Raw genomic sequence first — 13242 nt, forward strand, 5'->3', positions numbered from 1 at the left:
GTAAAGAGCCATATGGGAAAATTTTCAACTTTGTGGCATATACAGTCCTGAAACTATACAACACTGCTGTTGTAGCATGAAAGCAGATATAGACAATATGTAAACAAATGAATGTGGCTGTGCTCTAATAAACTATTTATAAAATAGGTGATAGGGTCAGTTTTACCTATGGCCCATAATTTAGTGACCCATACTATCAGGAACAATGACCAAGCACTGGCTAATGTTCACTACTGAGAAAATCAAGAGATCAATTCATGAATTAGGGTACTGATTAGGATGATTTTTGTTAACATAGATTGTTTTTGTCTTACAATAGTTTGTCTTAATGTGTTTAAGTTACATTGGAATTTCTTCACACATCTTTGAAATTTCTGGTATTAAAGTATTAACGTGGCTTGGTTTTTCCTTGTTATTCATAGTAAAATTCAAGAAAATAGGTAATTGAAGAGGATATTGCTTATTAAAAATAAATCAGAACTTGAAGATTTTGAAAACTTTCATATCATTCATATTGCAAAAAAATGTGAAATATGTTCTGAGAACACATCAAAGACATGGTTGGCCAACAATTTGTTAATGAGATCATGGGTGTGATTCATATGTCCAATAAGCTATCTCAACAGAATCCAGGAGTAGAGATGCAGGTTTCCATGAAATATCTGTGAAACAGCCTGTTGTCTAATAGTTTTGACTTCTGTGATTTGCATGGGAGGCAACATGGTTTTAGTGTTTAGTGTTTAGCAAAAGCATGGGAGGACAAAACGCTTTTAGGAATTTATACAAACAGAAACATGCCCAGATTATACTAAAAGGGAGAAAATAAAAGAAAGCTATCACCTTTCTTGGATTCTTCAGGAAGGGCAAAAGAGATATCTGGCTTAAAATGTGTTATTCTTTAAGAAAAGGGAAGAATGGCCCTAAAGGCAGTTTACTGGTCTTTATAACTGCCACCACAACCACAGGTCCAGAGGATACAGACCTGGATGGCAAGGCTGTCTCCTTGATTTCAGAGGGCAGAACCTAATCCTTGGTTTCAAAGATTGGGTCTATCACTCAGATTTAAGTGGTCCAGGCTGCTTCTGCGCAGGTCTAAGAATGCATGGCTATTGCCCAAAGCCAAGGGTATAGAGACATTGATCAATGGACTCAAAAGATAAAGAATGCAGTTAAGAAGGATACAATTAAATGGAAACTTCCTTGCTGGGTTTTGGTTTAGCTTATGTCTGAAGACCTTTTTATTCTTTACAATTTCTCCCATTTTGAATAAGGATGTATGCCCTATTAATGTCACACCATTCAGTTGGGGAAGCATAAATCTTCTCTGGTTTCACAAGTTCATGGCTGAAGAGGAATTTTGTCTCAAGGAAGAATCATACCTTAAGTCTCCCCCATACCTAATGAGAAAATATTTAGATTAGATATTAGAATTAGAGTTTATGCTGGAATGGGGTAAGACTTTGGGGGATTTTGTGATGCATGAATGCATTTTATATGCGAGAAGAAAATAAATATGGGGGAGTTATAATACATTGGATTACTACTCCCAAAATTAATATGTTGAAGTTCTAACATCCAGTGCCTCAGAATGCGACAGTATTTGGAGAAAAGACCTTTTAGATAAGTAATTAAAATCAAATGAGGTAATTAGTGTGGGTCCTAATCCAATAGGATTGGTATCCTTATCAGAATTAGAAATATAAATGTGGTCAAGTACAGAGGAAAGATATGTGAAAACACTGAGAAGGTGGCCATCTTCAAGACAAAAAGAAAATCTTCAGAAGAAATCAGCTGTACTGTCACTGTGATCTCAGACTTCTAGTTTTCAGAGTTGTGAGAAAAATAAATGTATACTGTGAAGGCAGTCAGTCTGTGGTACATTGTTATGTCAATTTTAGAGAGGTAAAATACAATGCGATAATTACGTTAAGGGAGTTTCCTATTTCTAGTTTGTTGAATATTTTTATCAATAAGGAGTGTTGAATGTTGTCAAATTATTTTTCCAAATTAGTTGAGATTATTGTGTGGATTTTTCCTTCTTTCTGTTAGCATGGTATATTAAATATATATATATATATATATATATATATTTATATTTATATATTTATATATATGTTGAACCATTTTTTTCATTTTGTTAGTAAATTATAAATTCTCAATACATATTTTTTGATATGGTGTTGTTTTTGGTTTGCTAACATTTTTAATGTTAAGTTTTTTTTAAAAAGGATTTAAATTCTAACTACTTAATATATAGTGTAACATTAGGTTCAGGTGTGTAATTTAGTGATTCAACACTTACATATGACACCTGGTGTTCATCACACAAGAACACTGTTTAATCCCTATCACCTATTTAACCCATCCTTCCACCCACTTCCCCTCTGCTAACCATCAGTTATTTATCTATAGTTAAGAGTCTGTTTCTTGGTTTGTCTCTTTCTTTTTCCATGATGCTCATTTGTTTTGTTTCTTAAGTTCCACATATGAGTGAAGTCATATGGTATATGTCTTTCTTTGACTGACTCATTTTGCCTAGCATAATACTCTCTAGCTCCATCTACATCATTACAAGTGTCAAGATCTCATATTTTTATGGCTAATATTCCATCATATATATATATATATATATATATATATATACCACAACTTATTTATCCATTTATCACTCAATGCACACCTGGTCTGTTTCCACAATTTGGCTATTATAGATTATATTGCTATAAATATTCGGATGCATGTATCCTTTTTAAATGGTGTTTTTGTATTTTTTGGGTAAACACCCAGTAGTACAATGGAGGGATCACAGGTAGTTCTATTGTGAACTTTTTGTGGAACTTCAATACAGTGGCTACACCAGTTTGCATTCCCACAGGCAGCACAAGAGCATTCTCCATTCTTCACATCCTCTCCAATGCCTGTTGTTTATTGTGTTGTTGAGTTTAGCCATTTTCACAGGAATAAACTGATATCTCATTTTAGTTTTGATTTGCAATTCCCTAAAGGTAAGTGATGATGAACATTTTCTCAGGTGTCTGTTGACCATTTAATTTCTTCTTTGGAGAAATGTCTATTCATGTCTTCTCCCCATTTTTAATTGGATAATGTTTTGGGGAGGTATTGGATACTTTTTTTCAAGGTTTTATTTAAATTCTAGTTACCTCTCATATATGGTAAAATTGGTTTTGGGTATAGAATTTAGTTATTCATCACTTACATATAACACTCAGTGCACATCACAACAAGTGCCCTCCTTAATACCCATCAGACATTTAGCCCATCACTAGCCCACCTCCCTCCATCAATCCTCAGTTTATTCTCTAAAGTTATGGTTTGCTTCTCTCAATTTTTCCCTCTTCCAAAATATTCATCTGTTTTGTTTCTTAAATTCCACATATGAGTGAAAACATATGGTATTTGTCTACCTCTTACTGGCTTATTTCACTTAGAATAATACACTCCAGCTCCATCCACATTGTTACAAGTGGCAGTATTTCATAATTTTTGATGGCTGAGTAATATTCCATTGCACGTATATGTATGTGTGTGTATGCATCACTACTTGGTTATCCATTCATAAGTGTGTATGTGTGTGAATATAAACATAGTCATAAACATAAGTATAAATATAAATATAAATATAAATATAAATATGCCACAACTTCTTTATCATTTTAATCCTTTCATCAGTCAGTAGGCATTTGAGCTCCCTCTATAATTTGGTTATTGTTGATCATGCTGCTGTAAACATTGAGTTGCATGCACCTTTTTGAATCAGTATTTTGTATCCTTTGGATAAAAACATAGTAGTGCAATTGCTGTGTCATAAAGTAGTTCTATTTTTTAAATTTTGAGGAGCCTACATACTGTTTTCCAAAGTGTCTTCACCAGTTTGCGTTCTCACTAACAGTGTAAGAGGATTCCCCTTTCTCTACATCCTCAACAACATCTCTTGTTTCCTGTATTAAATTTAGCCTTTCTGGCTGATGTGAGGTAGTATCTCATTGTGGGTTTGATTTGTATTTCCCATATGATGGGTGATGTTGAGCAATTTTTCATGTGTCTGCTAGCCATCTGTGTGTCCTTGGAAAAATGTCCCCCCATGTCTTAACTGGATTATTTATTTAGGGGGCATTGAGTTTGATAAGCTATTTATAGATCTTTCATAATAGCCCTTTATCTGATATGTCATTTGAAAATATTTTCCCCCATTCAGTTGGTTTCCTTTTAATTTTGCTAATTGTTTCCTTCACTGTGCAGATTTTTATCTTGATGAGGTCCCAATAGTTCATTTTTGCTTTTGTTTCCCTTGCCTCCAAAGACACGTTGAGTAAGAAGTTGCTATGGCCAAGATCAAAGGGGTCTGCTTTCTTCTCTAGGATTTTGATGGCTTCCTGTCTTACGTTAAGGTCTTCCATCCATTTTGAGTTTATTTTTGTGTCTGGTGTAAGAAAGTGGTCCAGGTTCAATCTTCTGCATGTCGCTGTCTAGTTTTCCCAACACTGTTTGCTGAGAAGACTGTATTTATTCCATTTGATATTCTTTCCTGCTTGGTCAAAAATTAGTTGGCTGTATGTTTGTGGGTCCACTTCTGGGTTCTCTAGTCTGTTCCATTGATCTGAGTGACTGTTCTTGTGCCAGTACCATACTCTCTTTATGATTACAGCTTTGTAATACAACTTGAAATCCAGAAATCTGATGCCTCCAGCTTTGGTGTTCTTTTTCAGGATTGCTTTGGGTATTCGGGGTCTTTTTTTGTTTCCTTACAAATTTTAGGATTTTTTGTTCTAGCTCTGTGAAAAATGCAGGTGTTATTTAATAGGGATTTCATTGAATATGTAGATTGGTTTGGGTAGACAGACATTTTAACAATATTTGTTCTTCCAATACATGAGCATGGGATGTTTATTTCCATTTTTTTTGTCTTTTTCAATTTCTTTCATAAGCTTTCTATAGTTTTCAGTGTATAGATTTTTCATCTCTTTGGTTAGGTTTATTTTACTTCTTTGGTTAGGTTATTTTATAGTTTTTGGAACAATTTTAAATGGGATCTATTTTTTGACAATGGGATATATTTCTTAATTTCTCTTTCTTCTGCTTCATTATCAGTGTATAGAAATGCAACCGATTTCTGTGCATTGGTTTTATATCCTGTGACTTTGCTGAATTTATGGATCGGTTCTAGCAGGTTTTTGTTGGAATCTTTTGGGTTTTACATATAGAGCATCATGTCATCTGCAAAGAGTGAAAATTTGACTTCCCCCTTGTTGATTTGGATGCCTTTTATTTCTTTGTATTGTCTGGTTACTGAGGCTAAGACTTCTAATACTATGTTGAGTTAGAGTGGTGAGAGTGGACATCCCTGTCGTGTTCCTGACCTTAGAGGGAAACAGCTCAGGATGATGATATTATTGCTGGGTCTTTCATAAATGGTTTTCATGATCTTGAGGTATGATCCTTATATCCCTACTTTCTTCAGGGTTCTTATCAAGAAACAAAGATGTATTTTGATATTTTATCAAGAAAGATGCTCTCCCTGCATCTGTTGACAGGATCATATTGTTCTTGTCCTTTCTTTTATTAATGTGATCTATCGTATTGATTGATTTGTGGACATTGAACCAGACCTGCATCCCAGGTATAAATCCCACTGGGTCATCATGAATAATTCTTTTAATGTATTGTTCTAACCAGCTGGCTAGTTTCTTGTTGAGATTTTTTGCATCCATGTTCATCAGAGAAATTGGTCTGTAGTTTTCCTTTCTAGTGGGGGCTTTGGTTTTGGAATCAACTTAATGCTGACCTCATGAAATGAGTTTGAAGTTTTCCTTACATTTATTTTTTCTGAAATAGCTTCAAAAGAACAGATGTTTCTTCTTTAAATGTTTGATAGAATTCCCCTGGAAAGCCATTTGGCCCTGGACTCTTGTTTTTGGGAGATTTTTGATTACTAATTCAATTTCTTTACTGGTTAAAGGTCTTTTCAAATATTCTATTTCTTCCTGTTTCAGTTTTGGTAGTTTATATGTTTCTAGGAATTTGTCCATTTCTTCCAGATTGGCCAATTTATTGGCAAATAATTTATCATAATATTATGTTATTAATGTTTGTATTTCTGTATTGTTGGTTGTGATTTCTCCCCTTTTATTCTTGATTTTATTTATTTTGATCCTTTCCTTTTTTTTTTTATCAAACTAGCTAGGGGCTTATCAATTTTGCCATTTTTTTTCAAAGAACCAGCTCCTGGTTTCATTGATCTGTTCTACTGGACTTTTTTGTTGGTTTTTTGTTTGTTTGTTTGTTTTTGTTTTGTTTTGTTTGTGTTTTGTTTTTTTGGTTTTGATAGCATTCATTTCTGCTCTAGTCTTTATTATTTCCCTTATTCTGCTGGTTTGGAATTTTATTTCCTCTTCTTTTTCCAGCTCTTTAATGGGTAAGGTTAAGCTGTGTATCTGAGACCGTTCTTCCTTTTTTTAGGAAGGCCTGGATTGCTGTATACTTTCCACTTATGACCACCTTTGCTGCATCCCAGAGGTTTGGGGCTGCGGTGTTATCATTTTAAGACTTCTATGTGCTTTTTAATTTCTCTCTAAACTCCTGGTTAACCCATTAATTCTTTAGTACAATGTTCTTTAATCTCCAAGTATTTGTTGTCTTTGAATTTTTTTTTCCCTGGAGTTGATTTCAATTTTCATAGCACTGTGGTCAGAAAGTATCCACGATATGATCTCAATATTTTTGTACTTGTTGAGGGTTCATTTGTGTCCTAGTATGTGATCTATCCTGAAGAATGTTTCATGTGGACTCCAGAAGAATGTGTATTCCATTGATTTGGATGTAATGTTCTGAATATATCTGTTAAGTCCACTGGTCCAGTGAGTCACTCAAAGCCAGTGTTTACTTCTTGTTTTTCCGTTTAGATGATCTGTCCATTGTTGTAAATGGGGTGTTGAAGTCACTTAGTTTTATGGTATTACTGACAAAGAGTTCTTTATGTTTGTGATAAAATGATTTATATATTTGGGGACCCCATTGGGAGCATAAATGTTTAAAATTGTTAGATCTTCTTGGTGAATAGACCCCTTAATTATGATATAATGCCCTTCTTCATCTTTTGTTACAGTCTTTATTTTCAAATGTAGATTGTCTGATATAAGTATGGCTATTCCATCTTTCTTTTGGTGATCACTAGCATGATAGATTGTTCTCCATCCCCTTACTTTCAATCTGAAGGTGACTTCAGGTCTAAAATGGGTCTCTTGTGGAGCGTCTGGGTGGCTCAGTTGGTTAAGCGTCTAACTTCAGTTCAGATCATGATCTCTTAGGTCATGGGTTGGGACCTGCATTGAGTTCTGTGCTGACAGCTCAGAGCCTGGAGCCCACTTTGGATTCTGTGTCTCCCTTTCTTTCTGCTCCTCCCCTGCTTGTGCTCTCTCTCTCTCTCTCTCTCTCTCTCTCTCTCTATCTCTCTCTTTCAAAAATAAATAAACATTCAAAAAACCAAAATGGGTCTCTTGTTTTTTTTTTTTTTTTTTTTTATTTATTTATTTTTTAATATATGAAATTTACTGTCAAATTGGTTTCCATACAACACCCAGTGCTCATCCCAAAAGGTGCCCTCCTCAATACCCATCACCCACCCTGCCCTCCCTCCCACCCCCCATCAACCCTCAGTTTGTTCTCAGTTTTTAACAGTCTCTTATGCTTTGGCTCTCTCCCACTCTAACCTCTTTTTTTTTTTTTTTTCCCTTCCCCTCCCCCATGGGTTTCTGTTACGTTTCTCAGGATCCACATAAGAGTGAAACCATATGGTATCTGTCTTTCTCTGTATGGCTTATTTCGCTTAGCATCACACTCTCCAGTTCCATCCACGTTGCTACAAAAGGCCATATTTCATTCTTTCTCATTGCCACGTAGTATTCCATTGTGTATATAAACCACAATTTCTTTATCCATTCATCAGTTGATGGACATTTAGGCTCTTTCCATAATTTGGCGATTGTTGAGAGTGCTGCTATAAACATTGGGGTACAAGTGCCCCTATGCATCAGTACTCCTGTATCCCTTGGATAAATTCCTAGCAGTGCTATTGCTGGGTCATAGGGTAGGTCTATTTTTAATTTTCTGAGGAACCTCCACACTGCTTTCCAGAGCGGCTGCACCAATTTGCATTCCCACCAACAGTGCAAGAGGGTTCCCGTCTCTCCACATCCTCTCCAGCATCTATAGTCTCCTGATTTCTTCATTTTGGCCACTCTGACTGGCGTGAGGTGATATCTGAGTGTGGTTTTGATTTGTATTTCCCTGATGAGGAGCGACGTTGAACATCTTTTCATGTGCCTGTTGGCCATCCGGATGTCTTCTTTAGAGAAGTGTCTATTCATGTTTTCTGCCCCAAAATGGGTCTCTTGTAAACAGCATACAGATGGATCTTGTTTTCTTATCCATTCTGTTACCTTACGTATTTTGATTGGAGCATTTAGTCCATTGATGTTTAGACTGAGTACTGAAATATACAAATTCATTTCCACTGTGTTGCCTGTAGAGTTGGAGTTTCTCATGATGTTCTCTGGTCTTTTCTAGTCTTTGTTGCTTTTGGTCTCTTTGTTTTGTTTCATCTTTTCTCCTCCACTCCCAGAGAGTCCTCCTTAAAATTTTTTTGCAAGGCTGGTTTAGTGGTCACATACTCCTTTAGTTTTTGTTTGTCTTGGGTAATTTTTATCTCTCCTATTTTGAATGACAGCCTTGCTGGATAAAGAATTCTTGGCTACACATTTTTCTGATTCAGCATGTTGAATATATCCTGCCACTCCTTTCTGGACTGCCAAGTTTCTGGCCTGCCAGTTTCTGCCAAGTGGATAGGTCTCCTGCAAACCTGATCTGTCTTCCCTTATGGGTTAAGGACTTTTTCTTCCCTTGATGCATTCATAATTCTTTGTGTATTTTGTGAATTTGACTATGAAATGCCTTATTGATGGTCAGTTTTTGTTTTATCTAATGGGAATTATCTGTGTTTCCTGAATTTGGATGTCTGTGTCTTTCCCCAGGTTAGGAAAGTATTCTGCTATGATTTGCTCACATAAACCTTCTACCCCTTTTTCTCTCTCTTCATCTCCTAGGACTCCTATGATTCAGATATTACTTCATTTTAATGAGTCACTGAGTTCTCTAATTCTTATATCATGCTCTTCTGCCTTAGTTTCCCTCTTTTTTCTGTTTCATTATTCTCCATAATTTTGTCTTCTATATCAATGATTCACTGCTTTGCTTCATCCATCATTGCCGCATGGCAAGCATTCGAGATTGCATCTGAGTTATAGCATTTTTAATTTCATCCGGACTACATTTTATTTCTTTTATCTCTGTGGAAAGGGATTCTATGCTTTTTTTCAACCCCACCTAGTATTCTTGTTATCATGATTCTAAATTCTAGTTCACACATCTTGCCTATATCTGTGTTCATTAAGTCCCTGACTGTCACTTCTTCCTGTTCTCTCTTTTGGAGTGAATTCTTTCTTTTCATCATTTGGGAGGAAGTGAAATAATTAATAAACTAAAAAATAAAAATTAAAAGATTAAAAACAAAAAAAATCAAGTAAAGGAAGCCAAATCCTAGGTGTGTTTTGGTCTGGTTGTTGAAATAATATTGTAGAATAGAGAATAAAGGGAAATGAATAAAAAGAGGAAAGAAGAGTATAGGAAAATGTTTAAAAATTAAAAAATGTATGCAATAAAATAGAATATAATGAAATGAAGAAAATAAAAGAAAATAAAAAAATACTAAAAAATATAGTAAAAATTTATTTTTTTAAATGTGAAAGAAAGATAAAATTCTATTTCTGTATCCAAGAATAAGAAAAGAAAAAGAGAAAAAAAAATGAATAGATGGACCAGCAAACAGAATGACATCTGAATGAAATTACATCCAGATTCCCCTAGAAGTCAAACTATGAAGCCCTTTATAGTATGTACACTAGGCAGGGGGAGAGATTTTGGTGGTCCTCTAAGGCTTGGTTTGTGCAATTGGACAGGGCTAGGTGTAAATGTTCTGTTATGCATTAGGTGGTGATGCTTAGCTTTTTGGGGTGGATTGATCTGGGGCTCATCCACCTGTATGTGCAGGCATGGGAGAGTTGAAAATGGCATCACCAAGCTTCCCAATCTCTAGCATCAGATCTCTGCTCTCACCCACCAGCCATCAGGCACCCCTTCTTTATCTCAGGCTTCTGTCCCCTCTCGGCTTCTTCAGTGTCCATGATCAAGCTGTCAGCATGCCAGGTGGTCCCTGTCTCCTGAATTTTAACTCATATGGGGTTGTGTTTCCAAACCTCTCACCCCTAAGGGCACTGCAGCTTCGGCCCACTCCAACCCTCTGGGGGAAGGTATTGCTGAGCAATGGCTTGGTTCTGGCTTGCCCCTGGAAAACGCTTGTGCAACTGTGCCACTGCAGAGGCTCAGAGACTGCATCTGGGTGCCAGTCTGCCCCCAAAAAAGTATGTGTGATCGTGTTGCAGCAGTGGTTCAGGGGACTATGCAAACCACAACACACAACTAGAACCAGGCTTCACCGCACCCTAGCACCCTTGTTCCAATAGCAGCAAACATTGCTGTTCTCTGGGATCCACTAGGACCTTTTCCTATGGGAAGGCTGCATGGCCTCTACCAAATGTCTTCCCACCAGGGGAACTGCCTCTCCCCTTGTGGCCTGAGGACTCCTCAGACCTCGCTGTGTGCTCCCAAGGATTTGCCCTTCCCACCAGAGCACTGCCAAGTATCAAGCTACGGAATTTCTAACTCTGTGCTCCCCTGTTTGTAGAGTCCTATGGTATTGACCCTCTCCTTTCTCCATTCTCCCTTTCTTGTTTAGACCCTTGTGGGTGCTTCCACTCTTTCTCTTCAGCTGCTTTCAGAGAGAGTGCTTTTCCTGTGCTCTCCCACCTATCTCTGTACTCTCTCCTCAAACAAAAACAGCTCCCTACCCTTCACAGCTTCTCTCTCCCCCAGTTGGCCTCTCAGTGACAAGTACCTGCTGAGTTATGTGGCTTGAGTTATGCAGATTGTTGTATTAATCCTCAGATCAATTTTCTAGGTGTGAAAAGTGGTTTGTTGCTGACCTAGTTTCATTTCAGTGATGAATCAGTGAACTTCCATGATGCTCCACTATCTTGTCCCCTCCTCATTAATTCTTCTTTAAATGTGTGTTAGGATTCATCTGTGAAGCCATCTAGTACTGGACTGTCAACAGTTGCGGGTTTTGTGATTACTAATTAAATATTTATACTAGTTATCAATTTGTTCAAGTTTTCTATTTCTTTCTGTTTCAGTTTTCGCACTGTTTGTATTTCTGTGATGTTGGTTGTTATTCCTCCTCTCCAATTTGTGATTTCATTTACTTGTGTCCTTTCCCTTACTTTCTTAATAAGTTTGGCTAGAGGTTTATCAATTTTTTTTTCAAATAAGTAAGCAGCTCCTGATTTCATTGATTTGTTGTATTGTGGGGTTTTATTTTTAGTTTTATAACATGTTTTTCATGTTAAAATATATATTTTTTCCTTTATTCTACTGGTTTCAGGTTTTGTTTGTTGTTCTTTTTCTAGCTCCATAAGGTGTAAAGTTCTGTTATTTATTTGAGATTTTTTTGCTTCTTGAAGTATGCCTGTTTTTCTATACATCCTTCTTAGAACTGCTTTTGTGGCCTCAAAAGGGTTTTAGAACATTCGGTTTTCATTTGTTTCCATGTGTTTTGTATTTCTTCTTTTATTTCCTACATGACACATTCATTATTTAATACCATGCCATTCATCCTCCATGCATTTGTATTTTCTCCTGATTTTTTTTTCTTGTTCTTGACTTCTACTTTCAATATGCTACGGTCAGAAAAGTTGCATAGTATGAATTTGATCTTGAATTTGTTGAAGCTTATTTTATGAGCTAATATGTGATCTATTCTGGAGAATGTTCCATGCATACTTTAAAATGATGTATATTATGCTGTTTCAGAATAGAATGTTCTGAATATACCTGTGAAATCCATCTGGTCCAATGTATCATTCAAAGCCATTGTTTTCTTTTTGGCATTCTGTTTAGATGATCTGTTCATGGATGTAAGTGGGGTGTTTTAGTCTGCTACTATTATTTTATTGTTATTGGTTAGTCCTGTTATGTTTGTTATTAACGGTTTAAAGTATTTGGGTGTTCTATGTTGGGTGCATATATATTTACAATTGTTATATCTTCTTGTTGGATTGTCCCCCTTATTATTGTATTGTGTTCTTGTTTTTCTCTAGTTACAGTCTTTGTTTCCAAGTCTATTTGTTATGATGTAAGTATTAACACTCCAATGTTTTTTGACATCCATTTACTTGATCGATATTTCTTCATCCACTCACTTTAAATTTGTAGGTGTCTTCGGGTCTGCAATGGGTCTCTTGTAGGCAGCATACAGATGGGTCTTGTTATTTTACCCATTCTGTCAACCTATCAACCTAGGTCTTCTGATGGGAGTGTTTACTCCATTTACACTCAAAATTTTAGTAATTGTTTCTGTAAATTTTTTCTGACCCTTTCTGGTCTTTCTCTTTCATGGTGTGCTGGGTTTTTAGTGATATATTTGAATTTCTTTCTCTTTATTCTTTGCATATTATTGGTATATGTTATATGGTTATCATTAGGTTGTATACAATCTCTTCTGCGTATATCAAACTATATTAAGTTGATGGTTTAAGCTTGAACACACTCTTCTCCTCTCCACACCCAGCTTTGGTATGTGTAATTATATCATGTATTATATCTTGTGAATTCCTCGACTGATTTTTTACAGAATTATTCGGTTTTACAGCTTTTGCATTGCCTACATTTATATGGTCAGGAAAAGTCCCCTTTCATATTTCTTGCAGGCTGATGTAGTTGTCATGAACTTTTTTAGTTTTTACTTTTCTGGGAAACTTTATCTCTCCTTCCATTCTTAATGATAGCCTTTCTGGATAGAATATTCTTTCCTGCAGACTTTTCCCATTCAGCACTTTGAATATATCATGCCGCTCCCTTCTTGTTTGCAAAGTTTCTGTTGAAAAATCTCCAGCTAGCCTTATGGGTTTTCCTTTGTAAATTACTGACTTTTGTCTTGCTTCTTTTAATTTTCTTTTCATTATCAGTATATTTTGCCAATTTATTTAAAATATGTCTTGGTGTGGGTCTCCTTTTGTTGATTTTGATGGAATTTCTCTGTATCTCCTGGATTTT

The sequence above is a fragment of the Neofelis nebulosa genome, chromosome X (genome assembly GCF_028018385.1).
Source record: "Neofelis nebulosa isolate mNeoNeb1 chromosome X, mNeoNeb1.pri, whole genome shotgun sequence".
Classification (NCBI taxonomy): Eukaryota; Metazoa; Chordata; class Mammalia; order Carnivora; family Felidae; genus Neofelis; species Neofelis nebulosa.